The 23,111-nt window shown below is 38.1% G+C and overlaps 1 protein-coding gene across 3 annotated transcripts in view; it reads left to right on the forward strand.

Moving 5' to 3' along the window:
- Positions 1-283: 283 nt before the first annotated feature.
- The window catches only part of LOC120447063 (dnaJ homolog subfamily C member 16), a 412,134-nt gene continuing 389,306 nt past the window's right edge, over positions 284-23,111 (forward strand). For all 3 annotated transcript variants that reach the window (XM_039628657.1, XM_039628491.1, XM_039628573.1), the window contains exon 1: positions 284-434. The gene's annotated coding sequence lies outside the window, so the exon portion shown is untranslated. The remainder of the gene's footprint in view (positions 435-23,111) is intronic.

Consider the following 23,111-nt stretch of genomic DNA (forward strand, 5'->3'; position numbering starts at 1 on the left):
TGTAAAGCTTAGCGCCTTTTTTAATTTTACCATTTTTTGTATATGAAATAAAAGTTATTTGAAAGCAATATTCTGTTTCAGAACAAGAAAACTATATTACATCAGAGTTTTTGGCTTAACAAATGATGTAGTTACGGACTTTGCTCCTTGATTCAGATGCGATTGGTCAGCACAGTCTAAATAAAGTATTACTGAATATTTCTAGTATATTTATTAGATTATGAAGTTAAGAATTTGTATTAAAATCGACTCTGGTCTTACCAGGTAGGTATTGTTTGTAAAAGGTAGGGATTTATCTAAAGTTAATGGTGTTTCTTGACATATTTAGAACACCCACAAGATAATTTGTATTTACTTAAGCATATTATGTTCGACAATAAAAAAAATCTAATAATTGCGGAGTAAAATTTGGTTCATCGTTTGTGTGGAATAACGTAAGTAGATTTATAAGCACATTTAAAATTGGAAGTATATATTTTACAATTACTCTCAAAATAATTACTTTAAAATAAATTTTCGTTTACCAATTCTACTTTTTAAAAAAAGTCGAAGACTACAGAACCACGCAAATGAGTATTAATTTATTACTTATTCTAAAGAAAGCCTATGCAGTAAAGAGAGACTATTTCATAATGCCATGCACAGCACAATCTCCCTATCGAAAACACTATGTCGCTGACATTAATGATGTTATAAAGAAATGTTGTCCAATAAAAGTGTAAATCATAGGATTTTCTATCTTAAACCCTCAGGTCATAAGCACTGATATTTCAATAAACACAGCCGTACAGAACACAGAATTTAGTATACCCTTTTACGGGTATAAAAACCATTTCATGTTGAATTGGCCTGCAATACCAGTCAAAATATTCCAAAACATTTTTTTTCATAACTTCTTTTTGAGTTGAAGGTGTTCCACAAGCTGGAATTTTACTATTCCATTTTGCCGGGCGCTAAATTGTTAATTTTTGGAAAACTTCTATTGAATGCTTATTAATGTATTATAACTCAGCAAGTAAAAAGGTCTGTTTAATAAACAATAAATCTGTATAAATTTCTCAGTATATTTTGGTATATTTTGTTTATTTATTCAGGGTTAGAGCGGCGAACATCAAATAGGAAAATTTTAAACTAAAATATTGGGCACAAAAAAATAAAAAACGTATAATTAAATTCAAATGAAGTAATATTAAATAGTTTGAGTTCCCCGACTAGCTGATACCCGTTACTCAGCTTTTTTTGCAGTTTGTGGGCGGGGTAACAAGTTGTTGTGAAAATCTCGAATTATTTTTCGGGTTAATTTTCGATTTCAGCAAACATTTGGTTTCATCATTTTTTTTATTACCCATGCATCAATCTAAATAATTATTATATGGATTTGAAGAAAAAAACTTTCTTAATTTCCCTGCAAATCGACTTCAAATAATTCGATTTTTGTTTGCCTTTAAAGATAGTTTCCCCCTAAAACTAAGCTTCAGCCTTTACAAAAATAGGGAGATAATTATTCTTTTTTATGATCATTATATTTTTTATTGATTATAATTATAATTTTAATTCAAAACATTTGAAAAAATTTGGGCGTGATTGCTTTTGCTCATTAGTACCCTGAAAAATCAGTACGTAGAAATCAACATCAGGATCAAAAATATATTGAATAATGTATCTAATGAATGTAATGTAATAATGTAATATACATCCCTGTAACATACTTTTTAACAAATCTAGATATCCCATTTTACTCTACGGGTAACTGGTTTAATAAAGGCATACCCAGCTTTGGTTTACTGGGTTGCCAACCCAGGCTTGAGCAGCCAGTTGAGCTTCCCGCTTGTCCAGGGTTAAATCAAAGACATTAGAATAACAAGATGCGTAACGCCATACGATTTTTTTGCACACGATTTTTTCGTGGTGGCTTTTCAAGTGGCTCCAGGCTGTCTCGAAATGTTGTTCAAAAGCCAGTGAGCGGAGAGCTCTAGAGCCAGCAGCTCTCTTGTACGCATACAGCGACAGCTGACCACTGTACTGGTGCACACGTATGCACATACATTGTAAAAATGACAAAATATGCCCTTCATTTTAGAAGTTCTTAGACTTTAAATCTATATTATTTTTTATAAATTGCCACCACTTAAAAACTCTAGTTTTGCATTGCCTTAACATAACAATTATTTAAATTCAACATAGAAATAATAATAGCACAATCTCTGTACCTAATAATGCATAATAATTTTCAAATATGATTTTATATTAGAATAGTTTTCATTAGAGTATTCAGCGTGCGACGTGTGAAAAATATAAGACGTCAATGATTCTTCGGCGCTTATGTCCGCCCTTCGTGCATCAATGAAATCAATTTTGCAAGAAAGAGTTTCCATATTTTTATTTATTTTATAATTAATATTTTAGTTTATGAATTATTTTTATGAAATATTTTAAATGTAATTTCTTTTTTCTTTGAAAATTCTTTGTTTTAAATTACAGTAGTTTTAATAATTTACTTTATATACATTTTAATTATTTACTATAGTTATTTAGTCAAATTAATAGTATAAAAATTACCAATTTTCAGTATTTAAAATGCAAATAAGATTCACTTAAATTTTATTTTATTTTAATATTTTTAAAAAAGCGCGCAATTATGGGTGGTAAGAAATGCTCTACGAGTAACGGGTATAAAAAACTTCTTTCAAACCAAAACATTAATCAAATTTGTTTCTTAGATCAAAATTGATTTCGGCCCAAAAATCGTCTTCTAGCATAAGCACGCACACATGCACACGATCTTCTTTATTGTTTTTACTCATACAAGCAAGACAATTCTATTTTTAGATTTTAACGCTCACGATTTTAGGCGAGCGAAAAGAGAGCAATTTTGGTCGTCACCAAAAAAGTGGCTGCATAGTGCAAAACCAATGTATGGCCGTTACGCATCTTATTATTATAATGTCTTTGGTTAAATCCAGGTACTTCATATGGGAAGATTGTGGGATGGCGACGTCGTTATGCTTAGCCTATGGAAGTATTTGTCCTCTCAATGAGAAGTTACAGTATTGCGACTTGCTTCCATTAATAGAAATCTTCGATCTGTTTGATCACGGCAGATCCATAAAGCTTCGATTAAGGACGTAAGATTTCAGGAGGAGAAAATGGACAGTCGGGAGTAGAGATTTAATCTTATATAGTAAGCCATCATGCCACACGCGGTGAAAACCTTCTTAAACATCAAGGAATACAGCGTAGCAGTAGTGCTTTTTATCAAAGGCATTCAAAATGTGCTGGACAACTTGAAGCGCTTGCTCTGGGGTCACATGATGGTGCCTAAAACCAATCTGAATAGGAGGACAAGGAACATGATTCCCTTTTTGGGCAAAGCCTTGGCAATTCTACTATATTTACTATACCGGCGCTTTCCTATGATATGACTTTTAAATATGATGACTAACTTTTTCTGGGCTTACATGCTGGATCGGTAATGCATTTGGAGAAGGACCATTTAGAAGGCCCAGTGTTTCTTCCACATCTTTGATGACTGAAAGCGAGCTAGAGGCTCGTCCGAAAAGCTAAAGAGCCGAAACGGTTGAAACCGTTCGGATTGGTGGGGTCAGCAACTCATCCATATATACGCGTTTGGTATCAAACATCATCGGATCATCTTTATCTTCAGCACAACAATAAGCGCGTTTTTCGACCGGATAATAGAAACTCATATATCTGCGACGTAAGGATCTTTTTAACCTAACCAAGTCTATAACCTCATGTTTTAAAAGCACCTTAGGTGGGTTTAAGGATTTTTTTGAGGATTTGATGTCATGAGGAGGAGGTTTGACAAGCTGGTTTACCGCTAATTGGGAACGTGAAAGACTCATGTTTCACTGAAGATTTAAGCCCAAAACTTTCAGTTATGGAGAAAAACTCATTCCGAATCCGTCTATAGACAGCAGGGCCCTGGACCTGGATTCCCAGAGATTATGAACTTTGTTCCCTGGTCGTCTAAGATTTTTTCGAAGTCGTGAGCAGAACATTAAAAATTTGGTGGATAATAGACAAATTGGCTTTTTCGCCAACACATGCGGCACATTGAACATTTTGAGCTTTAAGACTGTAGAACATAGATGACAAAATCTAATTAAAATTGCAGAACCACCGCGTTTCCGATCGGCAGTATGAGTCGCTAGTGACTTTCGCTCACTTTTTGGAGACGAGGCCCAGCATTATTTGGAATAGCTTGTCAAACTGAGCAACTAGGACCGATAGTCTTTTGTTGGATTGTAAAAACTTTGCTCTTGACAGTGTCATTGCTGGTCTTTGAACAATTGCTGCGAGTTGCGTCGCTGTTGGGATGACTGCTGCTGGTAATCTAGCAACTTTTAAAATCTATGTTGTGATGGCTGCTGCTGAGCCGGTAATTTTTAACGCATTGCTTCCTGTTCGTGCTACCCAGCGGGGGAAACTATTCGTTTCACAGAAAGTAGTTGGTACTTGGAACGACTATCTTGAACTCTTGTTGGAAATACGGATGGCGTTAGCGTATAAAATCGGAGCCACTGACCTTGATGATTTTTGGAGTGCCCAAATGCTTGGCACCGGTGGCATTGTATTATATTATTTTTGTAAAGAAGTTCAACTTAAACCCGTTGCCGACAAAGTGTATCATGAACTTCTTTGTTATTAGCTGGCGGTTTCAATACAACAAAGACTAGGTTGACAAACTTAGTTTTGCCTATGCGGCTTTTAGGCCTATTGATAAATAGAACCGTGAGGCCTGTGAAGGTAAGTCTTTCCCTTATGCCTTCATCCGGAATGGAATGATGGACACCACGGATAACAACGCGGTAGGATCCTTCTTATTCTACTTGCCAGGAATGGAATAGCATCTTTATTGCTCTGTATGCATCTGAATCAGCAACCCGTATGGAAACAGAGTTTTTCGAATGACATTCCAGGGTGTATCTTGATTGGTGAACAATATTTTCTGTTGTGGTTTGAGGGAGGATAATTGTTCCTGGCTTCCAAAGGGCTTGGGGAAACTTGTACTTTTGCTGGCGGGATTGTTGCTGGAGCTAACATGTCTTCAGCTGATCGAGCTAATAGCTTCTTTGGAACCTCGTTATGCTCAATGTGTGTCCATGTCCGACAAACGGTTGGCGGAAACAAGGGCCATAATGCTTCAAAGTAAAAACAAGGGAGAACGCTATAGGCGAGTTCCCCGACTATCTGATATTCGTTACTCAGCTGGTGGAAGTGCAAAGGAGAAATTTCCATACTGACAGTTTTTGGCTTGTGGCTTGTGGCTTGTGACAGCGGCTTGTGGACGTTAGAGTGGGCGTGGCAAAAATTTGTTTGGCAAATTGATAAAAATTTTAAAAGACCAATACAAAAATGAAAAAATATCAAAACATTTTTCAAAAGTGCGGGCGTGGCGGATTTGGGCGGTTTGTGGGCGTTAGAGTGGGCGTGGCAACATGAATCAACAAACTTGCGCTGCGTCTGTGTCTCTGGAGTCTGTATGCTTAATCTCAACTTTCTAACTTTTGTAGTTCCTGAGATCTCAGCGTTCATACGGACGGACAGACTGACATGGCCAAATCAACTCGGCTATTGATTCTGATCAAGAATATATATACTTCATAAAGTCGGAAACGATTCCTTCTGCCTGTTTCATACTTTTCAACGAATATAGCATACCCCTTTACTCTACGAGTAACGGGTATAAAAATATAATTTATGTATAGGGTGTTTTTTTTAGAGGTATAGAACTTTAAATTGCAATAAAACAACGATGGATTATTCGATTGACATGAATTTTATTGACATGAAAGATAATCTTGTGGCATTACATTTTAAATATGATTTCTGGCATATGACCGCCACGGCTGGCTCGGATGTAGTCCAATCTGGACGTCCAATTTGCAATGACTTTTTCCAATATTTGGCCGTATATCGGCAATAACACGGCGAATGTTGTCTTCCAAATGGTTTAGCGTTTGTGGCTTATCCGCATAGACCAATGACTTTACATAGCCCCACAAAAAGTAGTCTAGCGGTGTTAAATCACAAGATCTTGGAGGCTTATGAAAAATCGGGAACAACAGCAATCTCGTTTTGGGCCCATTCGACGAATCTACGCCTTGCTTGATGATCGTTTGGTTTCAATTCTTGCACGAGTTGGATTTTGTAAGCACGCATGACGAATTGCCAAACCAAACTGAGAATAAATCACTTGACAGCTGTTAAATCGGTCGCCATCTTGAACAGTAATGCCAACTTAAAGTTCTATACCTCTAAAAAAAACACCCGTTAGTGTCAAAATTGAGACTTCGTAGAAATGCGTATGTACATTTAATAAGTCGATTTGCTTTCAGAAACATTAAATGTTGAGCTCAGAGATTTTTAGGCTGAGACGGAAAACAAAGACAGATTTAGAGCGAACAAAGCCGATTTTCTGTTTCGAACGCTTTAGGATGTCCAGGGTTTTATTTTAGGCGAGTGATATTAGTGATCAATAATATATATACTTTAAATGGACGTCAACGCTTCCTTTTTTTCATGTTACACACTTTTTAGCGAGTCTAGTATACAATTTTACTCTACGAGTAACTGGTATAAAAATATTATTTCTTAATTTATTTTATTTTATTTATTATACAATCTAAATCTGTTTTATCTTTCTAGTCTTTTCCTTTGATAGAATTATTATTTTAAACTTTGATGCGAAAAGGATCCCAATACATAAATTCCCGGATGGTTAGCTAAACGTGGAAAACAATAGAGCTTGGACACGCTGCCAATTATAATCGTATAATATATTAATAGTTTTTTGATATAAAATACATTTTAATAATTTACTTTTATTTTTGAGGTGACATTACTAATAATGGGGTCTATTTACGCGTCGAATTATTAGATATTGTTTAATGATGGATATAGTACGAGTAATAAACCATCTACCATTACGATTTGTTGTGGTGTGTTATAATTTGGATTCTTGCCTTATTTTAATGTTGCATATAGTACGGATGTCGTGATATTACAAAAATATCGTATCGATGATAATGTTTTTTATCAAAACGAAATGATGATAATATTTAAAATATCACTAAAAAATATCGATATATTTGATATTTTATTTTTCAAAAACAATTTTTTTTCCCACAATAAAAGTTTCTTATTAACTTCATTTTTTTATTTGAGTTCATCGATATTCTATTTCTAATACAGATAATAATACGTTGTGTTTATATAAATTTCATATATTATGCTACCAGTACTAATTAGTAATTAAGTTATTTTAGGAAGACTCATTGTGTTATATGTGTGTCTGTCATTCGGCTTCTTGCGTCACGGATTACACATTTTGCTTTTTTCTTAGGTGCGAAGTTTGAAATGTTTCCAGTTGTTTTAACAATTCGGTCGCAGAGTTTTCACTATGCAATACCGTTTTTATATCAGTGTAATTGGATTTTATGTTCATTTTAGCACGTTCACTTTTATTCGGTATCGCTTTGTAAATCAAAGTGAACGAAGGGAAAATATCAAAAAATATCGCAATATCGATATTTGGGCAACAAAAATATCACGATATAAATATATCATTTTCAGAAAAAATATCGATATATTGATATTTTGATATATTATCAACAACACTAGCATATAGCTTCATGAATAAGTTAAATAATACGTATCTTAAAGATAAGTATAATATAATGATAAGAATGGTCACAAGTAAGTAAAGTGTAATGTTGTTTTTTTTAAATCATTCGATAATGACGTTGTGTATTACGATTTTAATTTTTATTATAGTAAGTGGTGTGTATCAGAGAACTGCAAGAGTGGCATTTTTTGCCACCCTGATCACACTCAACAATTTTGAGTGCGGGTGCCACTCACACCGGTTTTCGTGGGTACATACAAACACCCGCTCAAAATATTCGGGTGTCTGCAAACACCCTGGTGCCTGCGCACCCGAATCAATGCGGCACCCTACGTCGCGGGTACCGATCACACTTGCCACTCATAACGAAGGGTAGAGAAGGCAAACATGCAGAAAAAGGCAAGTGCCTTTTTCTCGGAAACACCCGGGTGTCTGGCAAAACACCCGGGTGTTTTGGTAAACACCCGGGTGTTTTGGTGAACACCCGGGTGTCTGGTAGACATTCGAGTGCCTGTGGTAGGTAACATACGAAAAAGAAAAGTACAGTAAGTACTGAAAAACGAAATATATTACGCCCAAAATCTGTAGATTTATCTTTTTACAGAAATTTCACCAACACGAAATAGACATTTCTTTTTTATATCTTATATTACTTGCTTTGTTAAAATTTTTAATATTTAATTCCCATATTTAATTTTTCTTTTTAAAGTGATAAAAAAAGCAATAGAAATAGAATTGTCTTAATTAAGTACAAATATTATTTAATAATATATATAATATATTATAATATATATATTATATTATTTAATAATACATAAGTTTGTTTTCTGTTAAGACATTAGATACATCAAAACGCAAAAACATGTGCACGACCTTTTCCTTGGGTATTTCCATTCACCCTAAATTTTTTGGACCTTGTCTCGCTTCCACCCATACAATTTTATGCATACAGAAAAGTACCTGCGGCCGATCCTTGCTTGCGCGTCACCCACCCTAAACTTCTTTGCACAGCAGACACCCGGGTGTTTTTGTGCAAGTACAAAAAACACCCTGGTGGCAAAACACCCGGGTGTTTGTCATTGCTAAATTTAGGGTGTCTCCAAACACCCGGGTGCGGAGACTCCCGGTGTTTAGCGGGTACACTTAGGGTGCCGGTGGCTTGCTGCAGTTCTCTGGTGTGTATGTATGGTGGTGTCAAATCTATTTTTGGTTTAAAAGATTTTTACTTAAAATTCATATTTCGATTGATTTCTATTTTAATTATTCTTATCATTTTATTTCCTTCAATTTTTATATTATAAAGGGGCCAACAATTTTGTTTTGTTTATTGGTGACACATACATTTTTTATTTCTTTATTGTCGGTATTGTAAACTTTATTTCCTTTTTCAAAATATGATTGTGTGTCTGTGTAATGTAGCTGATACCAGTTGTAGGCTGGGTAAGGTATTATTTTTGAAAAGTTAATGGGTATGTGAGATGATAAATAATTGGTTATAACTGTAATTAATCCAAGTGGTTGTTTTAATGTTTAAAATATTTTGGCTGCTCATGCTCGAAAGTTTATCTTAGTTAAACAGTGCGATTCTGGATTGCTGCATTGCCATATCCATATCAATGTATTCTGAAATCCGCATGAGATCGGGTAAAAGAGTGTTAATAATGCTGTTGTCATTTTCATAATTCTGTATTATTTGCATTCCGTCATTTATCAATCGTATAGCGTCGTTGAGTTCATGTAATTTTACTGTGTTAAGGGCGTTTGTGTTAAGCTTCTTTTATATTTCTACTCAATCATTTTCAAGTGTGCCAAAAAATTTACAAGACTAATACAAAATTAAAACATATCAAAAAATGTTTCAAAAGTTTGGTCGTGGTAGCTTTGGGCGGTTTGTGGTCGTTAGAGTGGCAGCATGAATCGACAAACTTGCGCTGCGTCTATGTCTCTGGAGTCTGACAACTCAACTTTTTGGCTTTTGTAGTTCCTGAGATCTAGACGTTCATACGGACAGACGAACAGTCGGACGGACAGACGGACATGGCCAGATCGACTCGGCTATTGATGCTGATCAAGAATATATCGTCCGTATGAACGTCGAGATCTCAGGAACTACAAAAGCTAGAAAGTTGAGATTAAGCATACAGACTCCAGGAACATAGACGCAGCGCAAGTTTGTCGAATCATGCTGCCACGCCCACTCTAACGCCCACAAACCGCCCAAAACTGCCACGCCCACACTTTTGAAAAATGTTTTAATATTTTTTTATTTTTGTATTGGTGTTGTAAATTTCTATCGATTTGCCAAAAAACTTTTTGCCACGCCCACTCTAACGCCCACAAACCGCCCAAAGCTGCCACGCCCACACTTTTGAAAAATGTATTGATATTTTTTCATTTTTGTATAAGTCTTGTAAATTTCTATCGATTTGCCAAAAAACTTTTTGCCACGCCCACTCTAACGCCCACAAACCGCCAAAAACTGTCAGTGTAGAAGACCTCCTTCGCACTATCACTAGCTGAGTAACGGGTATCAGATAGTCGGGGAACTCGACTATAGCGTTCTCTCTTGTTATACCCGTTACTCGTAGAGTAAAAGGGTATACTAGATTCGTTGAAAAGTATGTAACAGGCAGAAGGAAGCGTTTCCGACCATATAAAGTATATATATTTTTGATCAGGATCAATAGCCGAGTCGATCTGGCCATGTCCGTCCGTCTGTCCGTCCGTATGAACGTCGAGATCTCAGGAACTACAAAAGCTAGAAAGTTGAGATTAAGCATACAGACTCCAGAGACATAGAAGCAGCGCAAGTTTGTCGATTCATGTGGCCACGCCCACAAACCGCCCAAAACTGCCACGCCCACACTTTTGAAAAATGTTTTGAAATTTTTTCGTTTTTGTATTAGTCTTGTAATTTTCTATCGTTTTACCAAAAAAACTTTTTGCCACGCCCACTCTCACGCCCTCAAACCGCCCAAAGCTGCTACGCCCACACTTTTGAAAAATGTTTTGATATTTTTTCATTTTTATATTGGTCTTGTAAATTTCTATCGATTTGCCAAAAAACTTTCTGCCACGCCCACTATAACGCCTACAAACCGCCAAAAATTGTGTTTAAGACTCTCCTTCTCCCTTCCACTAGCTGAGTAACGGGTATCAGATAGTCGGGGAACTCGACTATAGCTTTCTCTCTTGTTTTCCTTTCTGTAGGGGGGCTTTTCTGTAACTTGTGTCGACTTTATATATCGTTCTTTCGTTACTTATTTTCTTTGTTTTGTTGTGTGTTGTGTAATATTGGTTGTCCGTCGTAGAGAAATATGTGCGCAGGTTTCTGTGGTTCAGTGGTATCATGTTTGGTCCTGTGATTGTATATTTTAAGTATTGTTATACCCGTTACTCGTAGAGTAAAAGGGTATACTAGTGCCGTTGAAAAGTATGTAACAGGCAGAAGGAAGCGTTTCCGACCATATAAAGTATATATATTCCTGATCAGGATCAATAGTCGAGTCGATCTGGCCATGTCCGTCTGTCCGTCCGTCTGTCCGTCCGTACGAACGCTGAGATCTCAGGAACTACAAAAGCTAGAAAGTTTAGAGTAGGCATACAGACTCCAGAGACATAGACGCAGCGCAAGTTTGTCGATTCATGTTGCCACGCCCACTCTAACGCCCACAAACCGCCCAAAACTGCCACGCCCACACTTTTGAAAAATGTTTGGATATTTTTTCATTTTTGTATTAGTCTTGTAATTTTCTATCGATTTACCAAAAAACTTTTTGCCACGCCCACTCTAACGCCCTCAAACCGCCCAAAGCTGCTACGCCCACACTTTTGAAAAATGTTTTGATATTTTTTCATTTTTGTATTGGTCTTGTAAATTTCTATTGATTTGCCAAAAAACGTTTTGCCACGCCCACTCTAACGCCCACAAACCGCCAAAAACTGCCACGCCCACACTTTTGAAAAATGTTTTGATATTTTTTCATTTTTGTATTAGTCTTGTAAATTTCGATAAATTTGTCAAAAAACTGTTTGCCACGCCTACTCTAACGCCCACAAAGCGCCAAAACCTGTCAGTGTTGAAGACTCTCCTTCGCACTTCCACTAGCTGAGTAACGGGTATCAGATAGTCGGGGAACTCGACTAGCATTCTCCCTTGTTTTTTATTCTATTAAGAATGCAAATTTTTATCGATCTGTAGAAAAACTTTTTGCAACGCCCACTCTAATGCCAACAAACCGCCCAAAGCAGCCACGTCCACTGATTTGATATATTTTCACATTTTCGTTAGTCTTGTACATTTCTCTCGGTTTGGCAAAAATCTTTTTGCCATGCCCACTCTAACGCACACAAACCGTTAACAACTGTCAGTGTTGAAGTCTCTCCTTTGCACTTCTAATAGCTGAGTATTGGGTATCAGCGTTATCTCTTGTTTTTACTGGCTCCGCTGCCATCAACAATATTTAACGACATGAAAATTTAAGACAATTATTCCTGTGAACAACTTTCTAAGAAACTTTTTGAATGCAATGCAATACAATGTAAGCTTAGAAGTCGTCTCCATTTGGAATTGTATTCGTAGAATAAAAGGCTTAATGAATTCTTTCCAAGATCTTTTTTTTTATAAAAGTTCAAAAGTTTTACAGTTCAGTTCCCGCCTAAGCCGGACGTGTTTTTAAAACGCTTTAACTACTTCTAACGACGTTGCTGTCAGAAATAGTCAAAGACTGCAAAGTTGCACAGAAGTTGCACCCCTTTTTTGCTGCACGTTCACATGTGGAACAACGAGGATTCACCACTTCTTATTTCGGTCAATTGTAAAATATAAACAATTCTGGCGGAAGGCCTGGCTGACTAAACAGCTGATAGGGCTGCCAATCTATCGCGAAGAATGCGGGTGTGGCCCAGCTAATAGTGCTACCATCCGATCGCGAAAAACGCAAGGGTGCCCCAGCTGATAGAGATGCCAACCGATCAAACAAACCGAGTGGCGTTGCCAGACCAACTGGGCTGCCACACCTTGTCCATTTGGCGAGAATCGTTAAAATTCAAATTTGAATAAGTGAATTAATTAAACAACATATAATATAAATATCAGAGATAGGTCAAAAATGAGTTAACGCGAATTGCGCGCTCAGCGTCCACTCTCTGTAACGGAACAATGCAAACCTTTGTGTTTAACGCTCACGAGTGCCAAACAATCCACCTGGTTAATGACCTAGCACCTGAAGAAAGCAAACGATCGCGGTCTTGCTCATTAATGCTTACGGCTGCAAAATTACATCCCGAAGGCACTGAGAGCGTTTATCTCACGCTCTTCCTACTGTAAACGGCTTCAACCTCTGTAGCCACCAGTACAGTAATCCCGATATCTACTGCAACTGCACCTATAGCAACAACATCAACATCAACATCAATTATATGCTCAATACCAACAGCGGTGTACATTTCTGCTGAACCATCATAACCCAAAGCATGTGAACTTACACCGACTCTTAAAAGCAATAGCGGACAAGAAGCAAAACAAAACAAAAAACTTTGTCAAATAGGGCTGGATCGCTACATCCAAATAAAGCTAAGCCCACAACACAAACAGGTTGGTAATCAGCAAAAAATAAATCGCGCTGACAACAACTTAGCTTCAAATAGGTTTGCACTATTGGATGACTGCACAGTGCATCCAAACAGAGAACGGGAGCAGAAGAAGATTAAGCCGCCACCAATATTTATACGTTAGAAAACCTCAAGTGCGCTGGTTAACAAACTATCTGTAATCATCGTAGAAAACATGTTCCATGTTATACCTCATACTAAGGGAAACATACTCGAAACGATGACCGAAATTATTGAAGCACTAAAGGAGAAAAACTTTAACGCAAAACAGTCACTCTTCAAAGTCGAACTGGAGCCATCGAGTCAAAAAATCAGCAAAAATTAAATACATTTATAAACTTATAGTACAGTTAACTGTCCTAAAAACAAGAACGACAGTTTAGTTAATTTATGCAGCAACTGTGGCGAAGTACATACAGCCAACTGGCGAAGATGCATTTACAAAGAACTTAAGAGTTGTCTAAACAAACGAGTGGCGTCAGATCGTGTTCATACCACACCAGAAATTCACAAAGTAATGGAACCAACTACAAGTAACATCCCTTCGTCTGTCAGCCACCGAGCAGTGCCAAATTTTTCCTTTGCGTGTTTACTTAAATCAGGGATCCAAGCACCACCAAACAAACACTTCTGAGAATGTGCAACAGCAGACAATTGGCGTTGAAGCGATTTTGCTTTCGATGCAGCAAAGCATGAAAGACTTCATCTCAGACAAGTATGTCAACCAAATCCAGCCACTAATTCATTTACTCTCCCACTTTAACCGCTTCTGACTTAACACCATAAGATCCCATGGAAATCCGGGCAAGAGAAATAACGAAAGTCATTAAAGAGCAACTGAAGATTGGAAAATCGTCTGGCTTCGACTTATTAACCCCAAAAATAATTTATTTTTAGACGTTTCACAAGCATTCAATAGAGTTTCGTTGGATGGACTTATGTATAAAATAATCAAGCTGCTGCCTCAAAACTTACATAAGCTTCTAAAGTCTAACCTATACCAAAGAGTGTTCGCGGTTATATGCAGCTCAAGCACTTCAAGCGATTGTCCTATAGAAGCTGGAGTGCCCCAAGGAAGTTTTCTGGGACCAATTCTATACACCCTATACGGACATCCCAACAGGCTACCAGCTAACATTACCCATATTCGCTGACGGCACCGCAGTACTGAGGCGATCCAGATTCCCAGTAAAAGCTAAAATGCAACTAGCACGCCATTTAACATGTGTAGAGCATTAGAGCAACATCCAAATCCCCTTGCAAGAAAACTTCTTCAAGAAAGCAGTCAAAGCCGATTGCACCGCGACTATCGACCAACCCAGTTTTAATTTTGTTAGGCCACATAGCACGAATCTTTTCATAAAATGAAAATTAGCTAGCTTAAAATAAAATTTGAAAACCTGTGTTAGTCTCTTAAGTAAAAAGGAAGATTCAATAAATAAGCAAAACTTAAAAACAAAAAAAGTTTCATGTTTGTGGTGAACGAACAAAATGATAGGCAATGCAATAACTTGCAATGAGACGCCCGAAACACGTGGGGAATATCGATCAATAAGCACACATCAAGTCAACAGGCTAGTTCGTGGGAGCAAGTTCCAACATGTTTCCCAGGAAACATGGCTTAAAAGCTTGCTACGAGTTGCAACAGCTTTTGGTTAGTCCCACCAAAATTATGATTTCTCGACAACGGAATTCATGCCGGCTCTAATGAAACCTAGGATATTACAATGGCGGTGTGCGTCCATTAAATCAATCAGGGTTTATTTCAAAAAAAAACTCGTTCCCAAACACCAAGAACGTCTGTAATGAACGCTCCTGTCACAATACACAATCCAAGGATTTTCTAACCACCAGGACCTTGTTGTCTTCTCCCGCAGTATCCTTACCGTGTGAATCTCAAATTTCTAACTCAAATATTTTCCACCAAATCCAGTTTTTCGAGCTCAACGAGAATTTTTCTAAATGTTTGCTGAAGCTCATTGATCAGCTCCAATCTCACGGTCCTGAAGAATGGACTCGTCAAACGAAATAACTGCAGAACTTGATAAGGAGTCCGCTAATCGTTCCACTCTAATATAAATACCTGTCGCCATGCGCCTTAAAAATGTCACCATCATTGCAGCAGCGGTAAAGTTTCCAGAATTTTCAGAAACCATGGCAACAACAATAAAAACCAGTGGCAGGATCCCTCATTTGGTTATACACAAGTATAACTTTTTATGTACTCTTGCGTAGCCAACGGATTTTTTTTTTTTTTTAAATTTTTTTCGCGCAACTTACACAAAATATAGACTGTTCCAAGCATCGACCTACGGTTAGCTAAGGAGGGTAAGTTAATTAAAATATGTCTACTGGAATAAGGAGGTAATCTAAGGTTTGCATCCCAATTAAGGCGCCGTAAGGCAAAAAGTAAGAAGTTCTTTTGAACCGATTCAATGCGTTTCGAGCAAACCGGTGATCCATACTCGAGGATTGGATTAGAGATATGAATAAGGTTTTGGTAATGGAACGATCATCAAATTCCTTTAACCACCATTTATAAAACCAAGCACACCCCTTGCCTTATTAACAATAGACGAAACATTTAAGTTTAGGGTCCAGAAGAACACCAAGATCATCAACATGTGTTATTCTGTCCAAAGAGCACCCACTTAGAGTGTAAGTCGCGTGCATCGAGTTAGCACGACGAAATGCCATAACTTTACACTTAGAGCCATTTAAGTTTAATACGTTATCACGGCACCAGGTTTGAAAGCTATCTAGATCGGATTGCAAGTCCAAATGGCCAAAAATGTCTTTATACTGCAGGCATAATTTTACATCATCAGCGTACATAAGAACACGCGAATGCTTTATTATTAAAGGAGGGTCGTTAATAAGGTAAAAAGAAGGTGACCTAGGTGTCTCCCTTGTGGGACAAGAAAGAGAATTTTTAAGGAGGACCGGTTGCGTCCTGCTATTCAGATAACTTAGAATACAATTTAGGAGATCAACAGGGATACCTAATAAATCAAATTTTTTTTAATAAAAGTGAATGATTAACAAAGTCGAATGCTTTACTAAAATCCGTATAGATGACATATGTTTGAAGATCATTTTTGAAGCCCTGTACTACAAAGTAGGTTAGCTCCAGAAGGTTAGTAGTTATTGATCTGCGTTTCATGAACCCATGCTTACATGGTGATATAATTGACCTAAAAAGGTTCTGCAAATGAGGAGTGATAACGTTTTCAAAAAGCTTAGGGATAGCAGCCAATTTTGAGATTCCTCCGTAATTGCTTGCATCCGATTTAGACTCCTTCCATATATGGGTGAAATCTGAAGATTCCAGAGATAAGTTAAACAGTATCAGTAGAAGCTTGCACAATTCTTCCGCACAGAATCTAAGCACACAGCCCGGAATTCCGTTGGGACCTGGCCAATAGACAGGCTTAACTCGCTGAAGATCTTAAAGCAGACATATATTAAATTCAACTTTGATACCTCGTAAGAGTAAGCCTTTTTGCAATGAGCTTACGTAGAATATGTGGGTAGAAGGCTACTGCCTGATCCGATGTTACCGTAGTATTTCTAAAAATAGCGGGGAAGGGTAGCTGGTTGTTTTGCGCTTAGTGTTAACGAAATTATAAAACTGTTTGGGATCCTGTGCGAACTGGAACTTACAACGGTTAAAATCATTGTTATAACACAGAGCATTAATCACGGTAAAATTTAACCGAGCACTTACATATTTAGAAAATATAGATTGAAAACCGGTATTTGTAAATTTATATAAAGTCTGGACTTAACATTTGTTAGATGTGTCAACACTTTATTAAACCAATGAAATTTGTTAGAGATAGACGGATAGTACATCAGAACACAAGAGTTAAAAAATGATTTAATTGCAGTATAAGAAATAATTATGGCATCGGCCATTAGTTGCAAGAATAAAGATCGGACCAATTAAAGCGGACAAATGGTTTATATGGAACTCGTCAAAAAGTACCTCCTCTGGTAGACCTAACAGCAATTAGGACTCCACCTTCCCGCCTGGAGGGACGACCATGCCTGTATACTGTGTACATACCTGGGAAAACTTCAGACTTAAGTATCTCCGGTTTTAAACAAGGTCTATAAACACAAATATTACTTTTGATGTTCACTACATTTAATGTTTTCTGATTGCTGCAGACAGAAATGGCTGTTCAACTACGCAGCGACAGTGATTTAATTAAAGTTAAGGCTTTAAACAGCTTTGTAAGATTTGCACACTGTAGCCAAGTCGATCTGGCCCTGTCCGTCCGTTTGAACGTCGAAATCTCAGAAACTGTGAAAGCTAGAAGATTGACATTAAGCATACAGATTTTAGAGACAGATGCAGCGTAATTTTGTCAACCCATTTTGCTACGCCCACTCTAACGCCCACAAGCCTCCCGAAACTGCAACGCTTTGATTTTATTAATTTAAATTCTCATTTTCGAGACTAACAATAAGTGTAACAAATCTACTATAACCTAACTAGCAGTCATTTAGACTGTAACAGTAAAAAGTGTCCTGACAAATTATTACTGTGTTGGAAGGTCGGTACGTTAAAGGCGGGTTCGGTTGGAAACCCAAATCAAGACCCTTACTATGGGATTTGGGTGGGCAGCGAATTTTTTTTTTTATTGTACGTCGCTTTTTGCTTGTCTATTTCATCTTAAACTGCGAGAATGCCGAGGTCCCTGTGGATGTTACGTCCAGATTGGCTTAAAAGTGAAGGTGTAGAGCAGGACCTTGTAATCCAAACACAAGGGCGATTGGGCATTTATGATCCAGTGGAGGCTGCTGGCTTACAGTTTTAAGTGTACTTTCTTGCATTCGATAAGCCTACGCCATGTTAGGCGTCTGTCGAGGTGAATGCCGAGATACGTTACTTCTTTGACTTGGGGGATCTGCATGCTATTCAGGCAGAGCGGAGTGCAAGTGTGTCTTTTAAGAGTAAACGTTATGTGTTTGCACTTTTGTTCGTTTATTTTAATAAGCCAGTCAGATAGCCACTTCTCGACTACCATGAGGTGGTTGGCGAGTTGGGTTGTTGCACCGACTGGGCATCTAGAGCGGCTAAGGATCGCAGTGTCGTCAGCAAAGGTGGATATTGTTAGTCGGTCACTCGTGGGAATATCCGCTGTGTAGAGGACGAATAGAATTGGCCCAAGTGCGCTGCCTTGTGGTACTTCGATAGGGTAGTTGTCGGATATTGTTGTATTGCACCTCAGATTTAAGGAGTTTACGAATGTACCCAGGCAAGTGTGTTTTAATTTTATGCATAAATCCTTCGAGCCATACGCAGTCGAATGCTTGAGATACATCGAGGAATATCGCGCTGCAATATTCTCTACGCTCGAAAGCTGTGCGAATCTCTGATGTTATTCTGTTAACTTTCTCGATAGTTTCGTGTTTTCCTCTGAAGCCAAATTGATGGTCTGGGATAATGTTGTTAGCCCATATATATGGTATTATGCGCGTTAGAAGGCATTTTCCGAATAATTTGGACAGGCATGATAATAAACTTATTGGTCTGTAGGATGACGTAATCGTGTGATCTTTTCCGGGCTTAGGTATAGTTATTATGATTGATTTTTTCCATTTACTGAAAGACACCCCTGAGATGTAAGGGAAATGTTTCGACTCTGTCTTTGTCGTTGCGGGCCCAGTGACCTAAAGAATTTCTTATCTTGGAAAGCTTAGATTTGGGTGGCCCTCCACAAGGGATGCTTTATACTAGTTGGCAAGAGTCTTTCTATATATTTTAGTTGGATGAACGAATATGAGGCATCTTGCTTTAAAGCCCTGCTTAGCTTGCAGGTGGCTGTATTAAAACGTGTCTTTGAGAATGGCGATATCCTGGTTTGCCACGCCCGTCGCAGACGCTTTTTTTTCCAGAACCAGCTGTTTTGGTGTTGAGATCCTGGCTTCTGTAACGATTACCTCTTATAGAGCGGCCGTAGAGCATTCGATTATCACTTCTATATTAAGTTGGGGAGCTCATGTGGGTACTCACATACCTTCTGTATTTCATCCAGTTAGTTTGTGCGACGTCAGCCTAAATCCGTAATTTCTGGGCTTTGAAGTAGGGTTATCAACAAAGGCGAAATCAATGTGTTCTGATATCTTTCTGGGGTCTGCTGGACAGGAGAAAAGTAGTCGATTTTATTGCTCTCTTTTATAAGTGCATTATACAGTTGTCTTCCCTTAAGAGTCACAAGGCGTGATGCCCAGTGTGTGTGTTTGGCATTGTAGTCTCCTGCAGCTATGAAGTGATCCCCCATTGTGTTAGCGGTAGAAGGTGTAATTTCTTATATGGAAGCTATTGCCCAGTGAGGTGCGTTTCAACCAGCAGCATGGCGTTGAAGTGATTTGAATTTAGGAATTGCGCTGTTTCATGTTTATGACGTGAAATGCCGTAGGCATTCCACATGGAAAAACGTAGTTTGTCCATTTATTATTTGAACTGTTGTGCTACAAGCAACTAAATCACCATGTTCTGGTTCTGGACAAGGGTTTGCATACTTGTTTTCATTAACGACATGAGTTCCATCATACTTTGTTTCATGGGGACCAGCATAGTTTCCAAATTGCTTTGCGGCTGCCTTGGGACTTGCTGAGCGTTTTCGAGTGTGGCTGAAATGGATTTTCCATGTCTGTTCGTAGTGGTTCTGCGTAGGAGATGCCCTTAGTTGTATTTAGCGGACCGAATGTAGATCTGGCTGCCTTGCCGAAAAATACGTCAGGGACACTTTTTGGGCTTTGATACGTGTTTTGCGTATTTTGTTGCGACTCTTCAACTCCTTGTAGAGCGCACAGCGTCTGCAGCTTATCGTATGGTTTTCTCCACAGTTGCAACATTTTTTCTTCGAAGGTTCTTCTTTGTTTGCGAGGCAGTTTACGGAGTTGTGGAAGTCTCCGCAGACTGCCCTAAGTGTGCAGTATGTCTTTAGGCGTCCATACTCCTGGCAGTTTGTGCAGGGCCGTTGCGTGTGTTTGGTTCTTCCACAATGATGCTTTGATGCATTAGGAGCTGCAGTTTGTATATCGGGTGCACTTTGTTTTTCTTTAAGGCTTTGCTATCTGGTTCGAGCTCGACCTTGAAGGGTGGTTGCGGCTTTTTGTTTCTGTTAATAATGTTACTTACACGTTTTTTTTTTCTTTTTCAGGGTTCGATTCCTTTTAATACAACTTGCAGTCCCTTGCAGCTTTTTAGTTGGTAGGTGTAGAAGTTCTTTTTTGTTTCCTCCAGGTACTTAGACACGGCTCGAAAGTGTTCTTCGGACTTCGTTTAAACTTTGGTTTCGTGGATGTTTTTTTTAATAAGCGGAACAACATGGAAATTATCGTCCCCTACCAGCGCAATAATTTTGTTGACCAGGGCGTTTGAGTTTTTTTCCCTTATACATATAAATATGTGGGGGCTTGGGTTTCTTTTGGGTACCTCGCCCCAACTCTGCTTGGTTGTTCTCCGCCTCTGCTAAGATGGAAAAACGGTTATCATTCTGACTCCTAGTTTGTTCGTTGCTGTTGGTACGGTTGATCTTTGGTTTATTACCACCCGTGTTTAGTGGACTAAGTTTACGTTTAATCTGGATGTAGTATAAGTATACAATTTTCACATAGATTCAGTGGTGTGGCACCATCTGGAACTTATCTGAAAATTAGCGATTCCTTTTCTTTCATTGCATTTGGTATCTACAAATGCACTTTTTGATTCAGTTGGATTGCAATTTAACAACTTGCTTTATAAAAATTCTACTTCGTTATTTTTTAGGGTGACTGATATTTGGGTACCATTTTCATATTTTATTTACTGTTTTACTCAATGATGGATGACGCCGCTTATATACTTCAACATAACAAATACATGGTATTTGTGGACGTGCAATAGCATAGAATAGCATCGATGGGACCTCTCTCCAGGATTCGATCCGTAAATGAACTAGTCGCTGGAAATCCTCTAGCATGAATCCTTTCGTGGTCCTTCGGTCATACCCCTTCGTCCAGATTCCTTCTTACAGGCCTATCCGGTCCGCCTGCTTACAGGGGTTTTCACGCATTATTTTCTTGTTATATCCGTTATACTAGATTCGGCAGAAGATAGACAGGCAGAAGGAAGTGTTTCCGACATTATAAAGTAAGGATCAATAGCCGAGTCGACCTGGCCGTGTCCAGCCGTGGCACCGCCAAAGACTGTCAGTGTTAAAATTTCTCCTTCGCACATCCAGTAGCTAAGTAAAGGGTAGATAGTCGGGGAACTCGACTATAGTGTTCTCACTTGTTAAAATCATAAATTTATTAAAAATTGGTTGATTGGTGTGCAAATAAATATTTTATATATCATTCATACATACAAAGTCAGAACTTTGAGTGAGAGTACCAAATGCTGCTTCGACTGTATTCATGCAGATCCTCTAATACATATCAATCTGGATTACGATTATTTAAATATATTTATCGCTCGAGCATTCACTTAAAACAATTATTTTATTAGAAACTGAAAACTGAGCTAATAAGCTTATTTATTAGCTTTTTTCGAGCAATGAAGAGACGATTTTTATGTAGTGATTTCGAACGATTCTTTATTTTACCAAAGTTTGACGACGTTGTGCGTAGGTTACGAAAGTGAGACTTGAATTAATTGTCAGATTTTTAAAGCTCTGCAATAATGAATAGAGTGCCCAGAAGCAAAGCTTGCAATGGCAAACTCGATTTTCTCCAGCGTTCTGAATCGCTGCTCCAGAAACGATCGCATGGATTCCCACGTTGGAACTGAATTTTTGAAGACTAGGTCCTCTACGTGCTCCTCCCATTTCGCCTGACTCAGCAATGATAGAGTGCAAATGCATTTGCGAGGCGCGTTTCGAAATCTCCCCTAGAACCGAGGATTTAAGAGTCAAGAGAATGTCATAAAACTTCTTTCTCAAATCATTTTCAATTTCCTTAAAATTCAGTTTTTCGAGTTGGATGAGAATTTTTCTACATGTTTCCTGAAGCTCATTGATCATCTCCAACTTTACATGAAAAACGGACTCGTCAAACGAAATTAATGCAGAGCTTGAGCTAATCGTTCCACTTTACTGTACGTAGCTCCTTGACTTTTATGAATAGTATATTTCTTCTGCAGGAACCACTGGAAACTGCTTTCGATCAATTGTAGTTGCCTGATTAGAATTAATTTGAAAACTTTTTATAATTTTCGAAATCTGCGTCCATTAAGCCTTCTCACAATGTCTGCGCTTGGAACGCGCATTTAGTCCTATGCTTTCATCTAAAAATTGTATCCAAAGAAGATCTGGAGTGTTGGACGTACTGAAGCCTATCTCCCTAAGGACAATTTCTTTGAATCAAATCTACCTGTTCGTTTCTCCACGGAGAAAAGATCATTACTAATGATCTAAAAAAGTTTACCCTACCTTTCTTTTATAATACCGCTTCCATCTCGGAGCGGAAAATAAACATCTCCTAAAACGTCATTGCCTTCTTCAGTGTCATCGTCACTATTTGCCCTCTGACGAGTACTTCTACGGCTTTTAGAAAACTCAAATTTTTTGCTGAAAAATTGGAAAAACACAGGCTTTCATGGAATTCTGGTCTTTGTTCGTATCTATCCAGCAATCCTTTCAGAAATATGTCATTTGAATTCTGAGGGGTATTTTGAAGGTCGTGTGTAGGTCTATGCATACGAACTCGTTGTTCTGGAGGGAAGGTGTTTATATGAACGCACTTATTACTTGCTTCTGACAACGCTATTCCCAGACAACAATATACGGCTTCCTGAGCAGATATCTCAGTGCCTGAAATAAACTTGTGACCAAGATACTATAGCTTTTGA

The sequence above is a fragment of the Drosophila santomea genome, chromosome 2L (genome assembly GCF_016746245.2).
Source record: "Drosophila santomea strain STO CAGO 1482 chromosome 2L, Prin_Dsan_1.1, whole genome shotgun sequence".
Taxonomy (NCBI): domain Eukaryota; kingdom Metazoa; phylum Arthropoda; class Insecta; order Diptera; family Drosophilidae; genus Drosophila; species Drosophila santomea.